Source organism: Equus asinus, chromosome 4 (genome assembly GCF_041296235.1).
Source record: "Equus asinus isolate D_3611 breed Donkey chromosome 4, EquAss-T2T_v2, whole genome shotgun sequence".
Taxonomy (NCBI): Eukaryota; Metazoa; Chordata; class Mammalia; order Perissodactyla; family Equidae; genus Equus; species Equus asinus.
The window spans coordinates 31,088,804-31,101,097 of record NC_091793.1 but is presented as its reverse complement, the minus strand read 5'-3'; the positions used below and the strand labels follow the sequence as shown (position 1 = coordinate 31,101,097).

General features: G+C 41.7%; 1 long non-coding RNA gene across 1 annotated transcript; it reads left to right on the top strand.

Moving 5' to 3' along the window:
- Nucleotides 1-513: 513 nt before the first annotated feature.
- On the top strand, nt 514-11,725 carry LOC139045046 (uncharacterized). Its single transcript, XR_011502631.1, has 2 exons — nt 514-856; nt 11,578-11,725. It is a non-coding gene; the product is annotated as an uncharacterized lncRNA (long non-coding RNA).
- Nucleotides 11,726-12,294: the final 569 nt, after the last annotated feature.

Below are 12,294 nucleotides of genomic sequence, written 5' to 3'. Positions count from 1 at the left end.
CATAGTTTGACTCAAAGACAAATGGATGCTTAGAAACTGCATTTGCGTATTGTAGGCTTCAATTCTGTCACTATTTTGAGACTCTTTTTTTCTAGCCAATACCAAGAGTTACTAGAGCCATCTCAATTTATTAAGAAAACCAACAACATGCTCCTTAGGTTAAGAAACTGATGAGTGAGTAAGGATGAAAGATATGATTCCTGCCCTCAGAGAGCATAAAGACTTGGTTAAGAACACTGGTAGGAAAATTAAGGATTGCACCACAACAGGATGTGAGTGACAGAGCTGTCTAGCATGCATTTCCTCTTCTATTGTATTCTAATTTCTTTTTGGGGGAATTACCTTCTCTCCATTGTGTGAGTGTTAGTGCGAGGATAATTTCTCATGACCAATTCCCACTACAGAAGCTGGAAGGGAATGATTCTCTCTCTCATACCCTAGTGCAGCCACAGGCTGGTCAGGCTGGTCATGGGACCTAGAATTGGCCAATCAGACACTCTTATAGGACTTTGATGCTAGGATGGAGGGAATATTTCTCTAATTCCTTTTGATATGAGGCAATTGTGCCCTCTGCTTCTTGCCTTTAATGTTGGCTCTTGGGCATTTCCCAGTCTTTCCCTCCAGCTACTGTTGAGCCCAGCCCCCAATATACTTCCCATAAGTTCTCTTTTGTTAGAGTTACTTTGAATCAGTTTCTATTGCTTGCAGTCATGAATCATAAACAATGTCATATCCTGGAGTCGAGGTGAAAGGAAGTAGCTGTGACAAGACGGCAGCTTGAAGAGGTAACTCCTGAGCTGTGTCCTTAAGGACAAGAAGAGGTTCCCTAAGTAAGGAAGTGGGAAAGGTATTACAGGTAGGGGAAATGGTATATGCAAAGGCTTGGAGGTCAGAGTAACTGGGGCATGCCACTTAGAGGAAATGCAAGTTGCTTTGGTGGCTGCTGTGTTGTGTGGATGTGTGCATATGTGGGTATGAGACAGACTGAATGCTGAGAGTTGAGGTCTGACGGTCCTGGAAGGGATATATGAAAATCAGCTCTTTCCTCTGTTAGAATAAACTATGCCTTAGCTATTGTGGTGGTATTTAACAGAGGTTGGCCTAGAGAAGGGGCTTAGTGACTGTTTTGTGAAAAATGTGACAGTTGAGTTTAGTTTCTCTGAGATACTTTCTCCAAAATTTAAAAGCATCTGTCAGGCCATGTGTGCCCTGGGTGCCAAAAATCTATGTGCTGCCTGGTACTTATACAATTCCATTTCTGCATTTAGGTAATATTGTCTGTAGAACATTCCAGACAGTTGGGAACTTTCCTATGTTTCTATACCTCCGGAGAAGGAAAGACTAAGATGTCATTTCTGTTGGCTCCTTCAATGTTTAGCAATGTTTTCTGCCAGGAACGTTCCTCTCTACCTAACCCAAGTTGTTTATGCTGCAGCTCACTTCATTTCCTGTTTCTCTCTCCTCAGAGGATACAGACATCATGGGCTCATAACCCTCCTTGGTAATGACAGCTTTTCACATGCTTGACGTCGATTACTAAATTGCCTTTAGCTTTCCCTTCCAGTTCTCGGAGTCTCTCCTCCAGCCTTTAATCATCTCTGTGGGTCTCTTCTCAACCCTGTCCAAGAGCACAAAGTGACTCTTAAGGCACTTTTCAGTTTCAAAACAAATACCAAAGTTTCCAGGCTTGTTCAAACTGGCAAAATGAGGTGACTTTCTAAGAAAAAATATTTAAAAAAGTATTTCAGGGGTTCCTGGAATATGAAATGATACTCCAACCAATTAATGTAGGAAGAAACCTTTCAATATTGGTCTTTTTAAGCTGATGCTGTTGTAGGACAGATTCAAGTCAAAAGATTCCCTACACTGACCTTGCGAAAGGTCAATGTGACAAACGGTTATAGGGCACTTACTATATGCCCAGCATTTTGCATGGCACTAGGGAGCCAAAGTTAAATGAATTGTGGTTCCTACTAGCAGAGAGCTCATAGGCTAGTGGTTGAGGCAGATACAAGTAAAAACCCTTTCACTGTGATCGATAGCACAAATAAGAGAACAAGGGCACAGAAAAGGAGGAAAGTGGCATCTCTAGCTGGTGAGATCAAGCTTGAGCAGATTCTTGAAAGAGAGTTCAGAGACCTAGGTTTGGAAAGTAGGTGAGGAAGGATGTTCTTTTTTCCAGGCAGAGAGAACTGCCTGATAAGAGGTACGAAGACATGAAACAGCATGGTGTGTTCAATAGTTAGCATAGGACACAGTGGGCTTGTGGCAAGAGGTGAGGATGGTGAGGACGAGATCACAGAGAGCTTCATGCACTACTCAAGGGAGTTTGGATTGTGTGTAGCAATGGGAGCCATTAAGCGCTTGTGAGTAACGTAGCAATTTAGGAAGAGCTGCTGTCCAGAATAATCACTCTGTTAAAAAGGGCATATTGGAGGAGAATGACATTGAAGTGGGACTGGCCTGGAGGCAGAGAGAAGAGTTAAGAGAGTTGCAATAGATAGATGAGAAATGATGGGAGCCTTGGTGGGTTGTGGCTAGGAGAAAAGACAGCTGAATGACACTAAGCAATTTTGAGGAATTTTCATGAAAGTTGAGAATGAGCAGATGAGGTGGTTGTTATAGAACATGGTAGATAAGATAATTCTCAAAGAACTTCTCCATTTCAGTTTTAGACTCTAGAGGCCAGCTCTACCAGACTTCAGGTCATCGAGTTGAAAAGCGAAGATGTTGCCTTCCAGAGCCAATGGGGAGAATGTTCCAGAATTAGTATCAGTGTTGGTATCATAGAATCAGATAAGAAGCTTGGAAGAAAATAAGACAATTCAGCAAATGACTACATGTTCTAGGATGGCCCACAAGGACAGAAATATAACATTTAGCAACCTGTGTGATGTATATACTTAGGATCTGTATAAGATATAGGATACAAGATAAACTTTAGAAAGAATGTATTTCAAATGCAATCAGACCAGGGACTTTACTTATCTAATGAGTGAGAACAATGGGTGATAGTTGAGTAAGTGTGTAGTTGCTGTGACTGCCAAGTTTGTTGGCATTTTGTCAGATTGTGGCTGCTGTGAACGAAAAAAGTCCCTTCTTCTGCCCTTCCTGTCTCCGGGGCTGCTGGTTATGGGAATGAAGGTAAGAGTGGGTCTGGGTAAGTGCTGAGGATGGGTCAGAATGACTGAGGCAATCTTGACTGTGTGTGTGTTTGTGCAGAAGGGTGATGAATGGATATGGAGGAGAGGAGGCAAACTGCTGAGAAAAGGAGGAATCCATGGAGGCAACAGTGACTTAGAGGCGAAAGCACCTCCAGGGCACTGTTAAGAGTCTTGAGGTTCAGGGGATGAGGGAAAATGAGGGCAAACCTGTAAACGTTCTGCTTAGGGTACATTCCAAAAATTCATTTGAAAGTTTTTATTGTCGGTTGGGTTTTAGATATTGATACTTGATTATTTTTCTTAGAAATCTGTCATTATTTTTGAAAGGGATAAAATGAGCCATATTCTAGAGAATTCATAAAGATGAATTCTTAGGATTCTGTTAGGGATGCTGGCTTAATCTCTGGTTAATTTTCCTTTGATTCTCTAATCTGACAATAGTAATGACACCAACAGCAATAGCTAGGAGTCTGATGCTTTACATACACTACCATTCGTTCTTATAACAATGCTGTAAGGGTGGTATTATTTTAGCAATAAGGCATCTGAAGCTCAGGAGGCTGATAATATGCCCACAGCTGCGCTGCTCGTCAGTGGTGGAGCCAGCACTCAGAACCTAGTCTGTCTCCCTCGAGAAGTTTTGCTCTCCCCTCTCTCTCTTTACCACTGGCCTACTACAGCAGAGAGTGAAGAGGCCTTGTCAGAGTTAGCAAAATGGTGTCTGTGGCCTGCCTGGGGATGCTGGCCAGGAACTCAGCAGTGTTTTTCTGACTCTGGTTGGCCTGGCAAGTGATTCCTCGCAGGATTCTATCTGAAGCAGAGGGAGGCGACATTCAGTGCCTGAATCATACTGCTGGCTGGCCTTGACTTCAGAGGCCAGCGTTCCTGTGATTGTTCTCTCAGGTTTTAATTTATGCCCCTGCCAAACGGCAGGCCCGATGTCTAAGTCAGATAGAAAGGCACAGATGGGGTAGTTGGAGTATATCACGCAAAACGTGAGAAGACAGTTTGGTCAAGGGCACTGAGGGCATGTGGGCTGGCCTCTCTTTCACTGTGGGCTCTCCCTAGGTTGCCACCTGGTTCTCACTTCCTGTCATCATACACGATATGATGTCCCTGATAGGAGGTGATGACACGATGCAGAGGTTAAGTGTGACTAATTGGCATAACTTTTAAAAATTGGATTATATGGGATTTTTTCTTCAAAGGATAATCTTGGATTACAAAGACATTCAATAGATAGTTTTTGGGCGTTCATAGCATTGTTCTAGGTACTGAGGATACATCATTGATTAAAATAGACAAAAGTGATTGCCCTCAGTGAATTTGTATTCTAACAGATAAATGCTACTCTTCTAGAGACATGTCCTTGAAATCAATTTGGCTTATTTCCTGAGTATCGAATAAGTGAGAAGCCCCAAAGCTTTAGAGATAAACAAGAAGTTAGACAGTTTGCAGTCCTATCCTTAGAATAAGACAAGGATGCTTATGAGCATAGTATGAAGCAGAATATGATAAATTCCATAGTATACATATTAAGAAAGTGAAGTGGGGGTTCAAAAGCAGAACATATATTTGGATATCAGAATTAGACCTCATGGAGGAGGTGGCATTTGCCTTGCTTTTTAAAGGATAGGTAGAATTTTGACTGGTGGAGATTAGTGGGAAAGTCATACCAGGTGGAAAGATAAGCGTGGTAAAAACGTGGGTGTGTCTGAAGAAGACTGAGTGGGCCAGCTTGGGAGACAAAAGCTAGGAAAGTAGCTTGGGCGATACTGTGGAGGGCAAATAAGTAGCTGGGTCTTTTTTTTGTAGAAAAAGAGAAGTCATTCGAGGTTTATGAGTATGGAAAAGACATGATCAGTACGCTTTTCTAGGAGGAAGAGTAGTTGATGCTTTGAGCAATTATATGCTAGGCACTTTAATTTACATTATTTCATATACTCCTGAAATGAACTATCATTTTATGGAGCAAATTGAGGATTAGAGGGTTTAGGAAAATTGCCCAAGATCACACCACTAGAAAGAGGTGAAACCAGGATTTGTATACAAAACTATCCGATTGTGAATTTTTTTTCCCCATTAATAGTGTTTGCAGTAGTCCAGGTGAGAAGAAAGAAGAGCTTGAACCAGGGTGGAGGCCGTTAGAATAAAAGAAGGAGTTGAATGCTAAGGAGGATGGATGGGAATGATATGTTGGAAATGGGTCTTAGAGAACCTCTCAATGGAATTTGAGTGGATGGGAGGGAAAAACAAAAGAGAGGAAAGAGTTGGTGATGATTGAGGTTTCTACCTGGGAGAACAGTGGCACCATTAATAGAACCTGGGAAGTTGGGTAGAAGAACTGGTTTTGCAGAGGCAGAGGATGAGTTTGGTTTTGAACATGTTTGCTTTGTGATATTGGAAGAACATCCAGATATCTGGCTGGAAGATTACAATGCAGGTCTGAGCTCTTGACCAAAGATTTGGGCGCAATCCATGTAGAAGCGATTGTTCAATTGAATAGTATCAATGGAGGAAGGGACGACTGGACAAAAGTCAAGGGCCTAACCAAGATTAGAAACCGTGTTTCAGAGCAAAAAGAGCCAATAAAGGATTCAATTCTTGTTTTTGAAAATGCGATCACAGTAATGGAAATAAGGAAAAAGAAAACAAGTGTTTGTTTAACACCTGACATCCAAGAGCCTTTAGAATGTGGATTCTTAAATGCTCCAGTGACTGCCATGTTCCCTGACATGTTTGTTTGGATAACTTTTGTGTCTCTTGCATAAGTGACCTAGAATGGCTTTCTGGCATCACAGAAGCGTTGTTGTGTGTTGATGCCTCCATTCCTCGTATCTATGAGGCTCACAGTGTTCCTGGATGTGCACTAGTGACTCAAACATAGACACTCCTGTTTGGGAAAGTTTGAGCAACAGCTCTTAAAGTTCTGCTTTTAGTGGTTGTTGGCCTGCAAGGGAATGTCCATATGGGTGTTTCCCTGTCTCTGTTCCCGTCTTTTCTATTTAATCCCTGCAGGATAACATAAAGATGACCAGGGGTCCTGAGTGGAAAGGTACTTTGGAATAAGCCACGGCCAAGGCTTTAACCTCACTGTACCCTGGGAAGTTGGATATATGTCTTTTTTTTTTTTTCGTGAAGAGCTGGAAAACCAGTGCAATCTACATTTGAGAGCTTATGGAGAGAGGCACATTCTAGCAAGCGATCACAGATTACAAATATCATGAAAAACAGGAAGCAAGACTATAATCAATCCTTATAAATGGCAAGTAAAAAATTGAGTGAAAAAAATTGGCCTCTCATGTGAAAAACATTGGCGTGAAGAGGCGTGGGGTCCCACCTAAAGCATCAACACTCTTGAGTTTATGAAGTGTTGGTTCACGACCCTTCATTTGCCTGAAGTCTGCTTTTATTTTTTCCTCCACATTTTCATGCCCTTTTCTCAATTCACTTGTTCATGGGCTTTGTTTTATTCACTGCTCAATTACCAGAGCCCAGAGCGGAGCCTGGCACACGGTAGGCATTCGATATCTTTGTTCAGTTCATCAGTCCATAAGTCTACTTCTCCATCAATTCATTCATTCATTCTCTCATCAGATATCTGTTGAGTATTCGTTATGTACCACGTTCTATGCTAGTTCCTGGGGATAAAAAGATGAATCAGAAGTTGTTCCCTCCCTAATGAAGCTCATAACCTCGTGGCACAACAGTGACAGAAACAGAGTTACAATCCCACTGGATAAGCTCAATAATAGACTATGAACTCTTGACAGGCAGTAATGGGGAGGATGGAGAGGAGGAGGGGCGGGGAGAGGTCAGAGGAGGCTTCCGGAAGAAGGAAACCTCCCTTCCTGTACTTCAGAGATCTCCCGGCATTGATTATTTTTTTGCTCTCTTATCTTAAACTTCTTCCTCTCTACTGTGTCTTTCCCACCAACCTTTAAATTTGTTCAAGCCTCCACCATCTTAAAAAAAAAACACTTTTCTTGGCCCAGCATCGCTCTAGTTACTTCCCTTGACCACTATTTTCTTATCCCTTCTCTTGTGCCTTTCACTTCCAAGTCTACTGAAATCTGGCCCTCATCCTCACCTGTCTCCCAGATTGCTCTCAGTAAGGGCCAAAAATGGCATCTGGGTTGCTGAATCGAATGGAGACTTTCTATAACTTTTCTTATTTGTCTTCTTGGTTGCATTTGTCACCGCTGACACCTCTTTTAGGGTTCCCCTCCTCCCTTGGTTTCTCTTACCCCTCCACATCCCTGGTTTTCCTTCTGCTTCCCTGACTGCCCCTTCTCACTCTGTTCTAGCCTCTTCTCCTACAGATCATCACTTAAAGATTGGTAAATGTTGGAATTCCTCAGGAACCCTTTTTGAACTTTGTATTCTCTTCCTGAGTAAATGTATCTAATCTTATGATTCTAATACTGTTTTCATCCTGATGATTCCCACGTAATTTTCTCCAACCAAAATCAATCTTCTGAGCAACAGACCTTCATTCCTGCATTCATTCATCTACTCCACAAATATTTACTAGTGCCTACTATAGGCCAAACACTGTTTTAGGGAGAAAGAAATTAAGCAGTGAACAGACAGACAAAGTCCTTGCCTTTGTGGTACTTATATTCTACTAGAAAGGACAATCTCTCTCTCTCGCTCACACACATACACACACATACTCTGTCAAAAAGTGCCAAGGAGAAAAATAAAGTAGACGAGGGAGTGCTGGAACATGGGTGGAAGATTTTACTCTTTATTGAGGATGGTCAAGAAGTTTCATTCAATCAAATGATATTTAAATAGAGACCTAAATGAAGAGAGGGCAGGAATGAGCCATGCAGATATCCGGGGAAGAGCTCAATTGTCAGAGGAAAGAGCAAATCCATCATTCTCCGTCATCCTTGCCTAGGTTGAGTAAGAAATCTGGATGATGAGAATCTTCTACCCTGGGACCATAGGTGGATAATGGGGGGAACAAATGACTGGTGCCATTTTTATATTTTCTCTTCTCACTCTTATACTCACCAAATGGGTTTCTTTTCTTGCTTAATGTAGCTGAATCATACAGGTGGGCTAGGAAGCATTGAAATAGTCTCGGTAAATTACTGGCTATCCCAGAAGCCATTTGGCAACAATTATCTTCCCCCACAAAATGTCTCCTCCGCCCATGTTCTCACTGACAGTGACAGGCACTGGCATCCACCCTGATGCCCAAGCCAGAAACATGGACATCACCCTCCCTCATCTCCAATAGCTGATTCATCATCACCAAGTTCCTGTGGGCGGCATCTTCTTTCAAATCTGTCCGTCTCCCTCAATCTCTGTTGCCTCAACATAAAACCAGTCACTGTCTTCTCTGATCTGGATTACTGCCTTGGACTTCCTGCTGGTTTCCTCTCCTCTTCTTAGTCCCTCCTTCAATCTATTATCTGCAGGCCAGCTGGGGTGATGTCTCTAAATAGAAGTCTAATCTTAAACTCCAATGGCTCCTCATTACCCCAGGGAAAGATCCTATACTGCCCCCCAGGACTCCATACTCCAGCCAGAGTGAACTATTTTCAGTTCCTCAAAGGAACCATGTTCTTTCTAACACATGTGTGTTTGTATGTTATCATGCTACTCCTTTTGTCTGGAACCTCCTCCCCTCTCATATTCCCATTTGCCTGGCTAACTTCTACTTATGAGTCTTGACTTGGATGTCACTTTCTCCAGAAGACTTCCAACTTTGGTTAAGTGCCTCTTGTAGGTGCATCAGCCCTCCTCTGGTCAGTGTACTTATCACTGGGTAATCATTTGTTGAATTGTCCATTCCCTACCAACAGTCTACACTCTATGGAAGCAGGGATTGTGTGAGTCTATTTTATCACTATAGCCTAGTCTCTGTCATAGAGTGGATGTTCTATAGTTATTTATTGGATGAATGAATGAGTAAGTGAAGTGACATGAGCAAAATTAAAAAAAGGATAGGGGCTACCTAGACAAAAGGCTGGTGAAATTTTAGAGGGTGTTTCAGGCTGAAAGCAAAGCTTGAATAAAGACACAGAGGTGAAAAACATCACAGTGAATGAAGGAAAGTATAAGCAGTTTGGTGTTTCTGGGTCATAAGGCACGAATATGGAATTAGCAAGAGGCTTGAGACGTAGTTTTGAGAGACCAGCCTAATCATGGAGAGTTTGTGGGTCAGGTTAAGAGGTTTAAACTAGATCTTATAGGCAATGGGAAGCTTACCGGGTTTGCTTTTAGGTGTTTAATGCAGGCAGCTCTATGAAGATTGAATCTCAGGGCAGCAAGAATGGAGACCAGAAAGGGTGGTTAGGAGGCTACTACATTCCTTCCTGGCTCTGCTTTAAAATATGATATACTAGTTTTCATCCCAACTCCTAACATCAAAATGTTATGGTAGTCAGAATTCTAAAATGGCGTCCGTGATCTCTGCTCCCTGGTGTTACTTTGTGAGTATGTTATGTTTCATGGCAAACGGGATTTTTGCAGATGCAATAAAGATTATTTATCAGTTTACCTTAAAAATAGGGAGATTATCTGGGTTGGACTAACCTGATCACATGCCTCTGTAAAAGCAGAGTTTTTTCTGGCTGGTTGCGGAAATCAGAGAGAATCGAATCATTAGAGGGGTTCAATGTGAAGGACATTCTCTGTTGTTGACTTTGAAGAGGGAGAGATGTTCAAGGGAACTGAGAGAGATCTCTAAGACCAAAGAGAGGCCGCTTACTGAGAGTCAGCAAAGCAGTGGGGTCTCAGGGCTACAACCACATGGAAATGAATTCAGCCAACGACCGTGTGAGCACAGAAGTGGATTATTCCCCAGAGTCTTTAGACAAGAATTCAACCCGGCCCACACCTTCATTTCAGACTTGTGATATCTGAAGAGCAGAACCCAATCAAGCCTTGCTGGACTTCTGACTGCACAACTGTGAGCTAATAAACGGGTGTCATTTTAAGCAGTTAAGTTTGTGGAAATTTGTTGCATAGCAATAGAAAACTAAAAAAAATTTCATCAAGGTACTCTCGGACTATCCATTGTTCACGGAAGAGTATTAACCATATCTTCTTTTGCTTTAGGAACAATTCTTTTTAGACTGAATTGTAATTAAAGGATAACTAACATTAGGGCCTCACAGAGTGTCAAACCCCATACTGAACAACTGATAATTGACATCTCATTTAATGCTCACAACCACCTCATGTGAGAGGCGCTATTGAGGATCTCCATCTACAGATGAGGGAACTGGAGCTCAGAGAAGCTAAGTAACCTGTCCAAAGTCACTCAGCTAGCACTTGACAGGGCTGGAACTTGACCTCAGGCTGCCTTATTGCACGAGATAGATTGACTTATCAAAAGGTTTAGCAATACCATTGTTATCTAATACTTAGATCCCATTTTCTCTGAGAAGCGTTTGACGGACTAGGTTATAGACTATAGGACTGGACAATGGGAAAATTTTTCAGGTTCAATTTGTGCACTGTTTCTGTTGGAGATAGCTTAGGAAACCGTCTTGGGCATGATATCAATTTACTCTCTGTTATGTTTTGTTGTGATTAGATAAGGAAAAGGAAGAAGAACATGAAAAGTGGTTGGAGGGAAATGGTTAGAACTATTTCGAAAAACTGAGCTTGGTGTGGATGTAGAGGTTTGGTCACAGATGTGTCCAATTTAGCAAGCCCCTGTTTCATGTCCATTCAAGCACGGGCAGGTGGCGTTTTTTCAAGTGCTATAGAAAGCTTGAGGCTGTCTGCTTTGTGCCAAGAAAAAAAAAGCAATTAAATATTTTAATATTTCCTGCCTATAAACTGCTCCCTGTTTTATTACTTCAAATGCACTGGATTTAAAAGGAGGTGTGAAAGACTCCTAAGCCGTTAATAAAAGGCTGCAGCTGCTTGTGGAGAGTGATGCTCCGCATGTTTCAAAGCGTGATTTCGGTCTGAGCACTTCGCTCCACAGACTGTTGATTTATGACTGTCCCGAAACTGATACAGAAGCGTGAGGCAAACACTTACAGTGTTTCCGGAATATATTTGGGCAGAATACAGACAATGAGTTCTTTACCTTTGGGAAAATATAAAGGAATAAAGGCAAGAAATACGGAAGCAGCAGTTCAGAAGTTATGATGCAAAGCAGAATAAGCACAAGAAAAGCAAATCTTTTGCTGGAGTCAGTGGCAAATTTCATGTGGTTTGTTTGTGAGATTTCTGTCCTTGAATGAACAGAAGAAAGAGCAGGGATTTAGAGATTTATTTGAGTCTTTGGGTCCTTCAAATAGAGATCTGCCCTAAAGTTACAGGGTAAAAACCAAGACGTGGTTCTATCTTTTCTTAAAATCAACTAAAAGGAACCAAAGCACTATTTCCCAAAGGTCATAAACTTTATTTAAAAAAAATCTTCATTTTTCCTTTTCAGGGATGGTGTGTAACAGAAATCAAAGGATGAGGGATGTGGAGATTCAGTTCAACCCAGCAACGCTTTGTTGAGTGCTACTGCGTGCAAGTTCCTGCTCGGTCCCAGGGAGGACGCAAAGGAAGCCACTGCCCTTGCCCTCTGTCCTGTGTAGGCGATTTGACCTTGTGTGTGGACATGTTGAAATCCTTCTGATCAGGCAGGGAAGGTTTTTCCTAAACTTCAGTCATTCCCATGCCACTTTTCCAGTTTTGGCTGTGGACCACCATATTATTTATTTATCTATCTATTTAATAATTCAGGCCACAGTGTACTTAAATAAATTCAGCCTCATCTCAAGCAATAATGTTTGTGAAATCACAAATCTGGTGTGCTGGTTAAACCTTTCAAATGTACCTTCAAATAAATAAAACTTAACAATATCCTATCTGAAACCACTGGGTCCAGAAGCATCTAGAAATTTAGAACGTTTTTGAATTTTACAAAGGTGACAAGGAGCGTGTACTATACCTTATGTAACACCACTGTGAGGGATGTATGTAACATCCTGTAATCAAACCACATTTCCACAGCAAGGCCTGTGAATATTTGCACTAGGTAGTATGTGGAGTAAATAAAGGTGTTAAAAAGCTTCATATCAGTTCAGATCAGCTGGAAAACTTTAGTTTTCATAGATTTTTGGATTTCATAACTGCAGATGAGGAATTGTAGAGTGTCAGT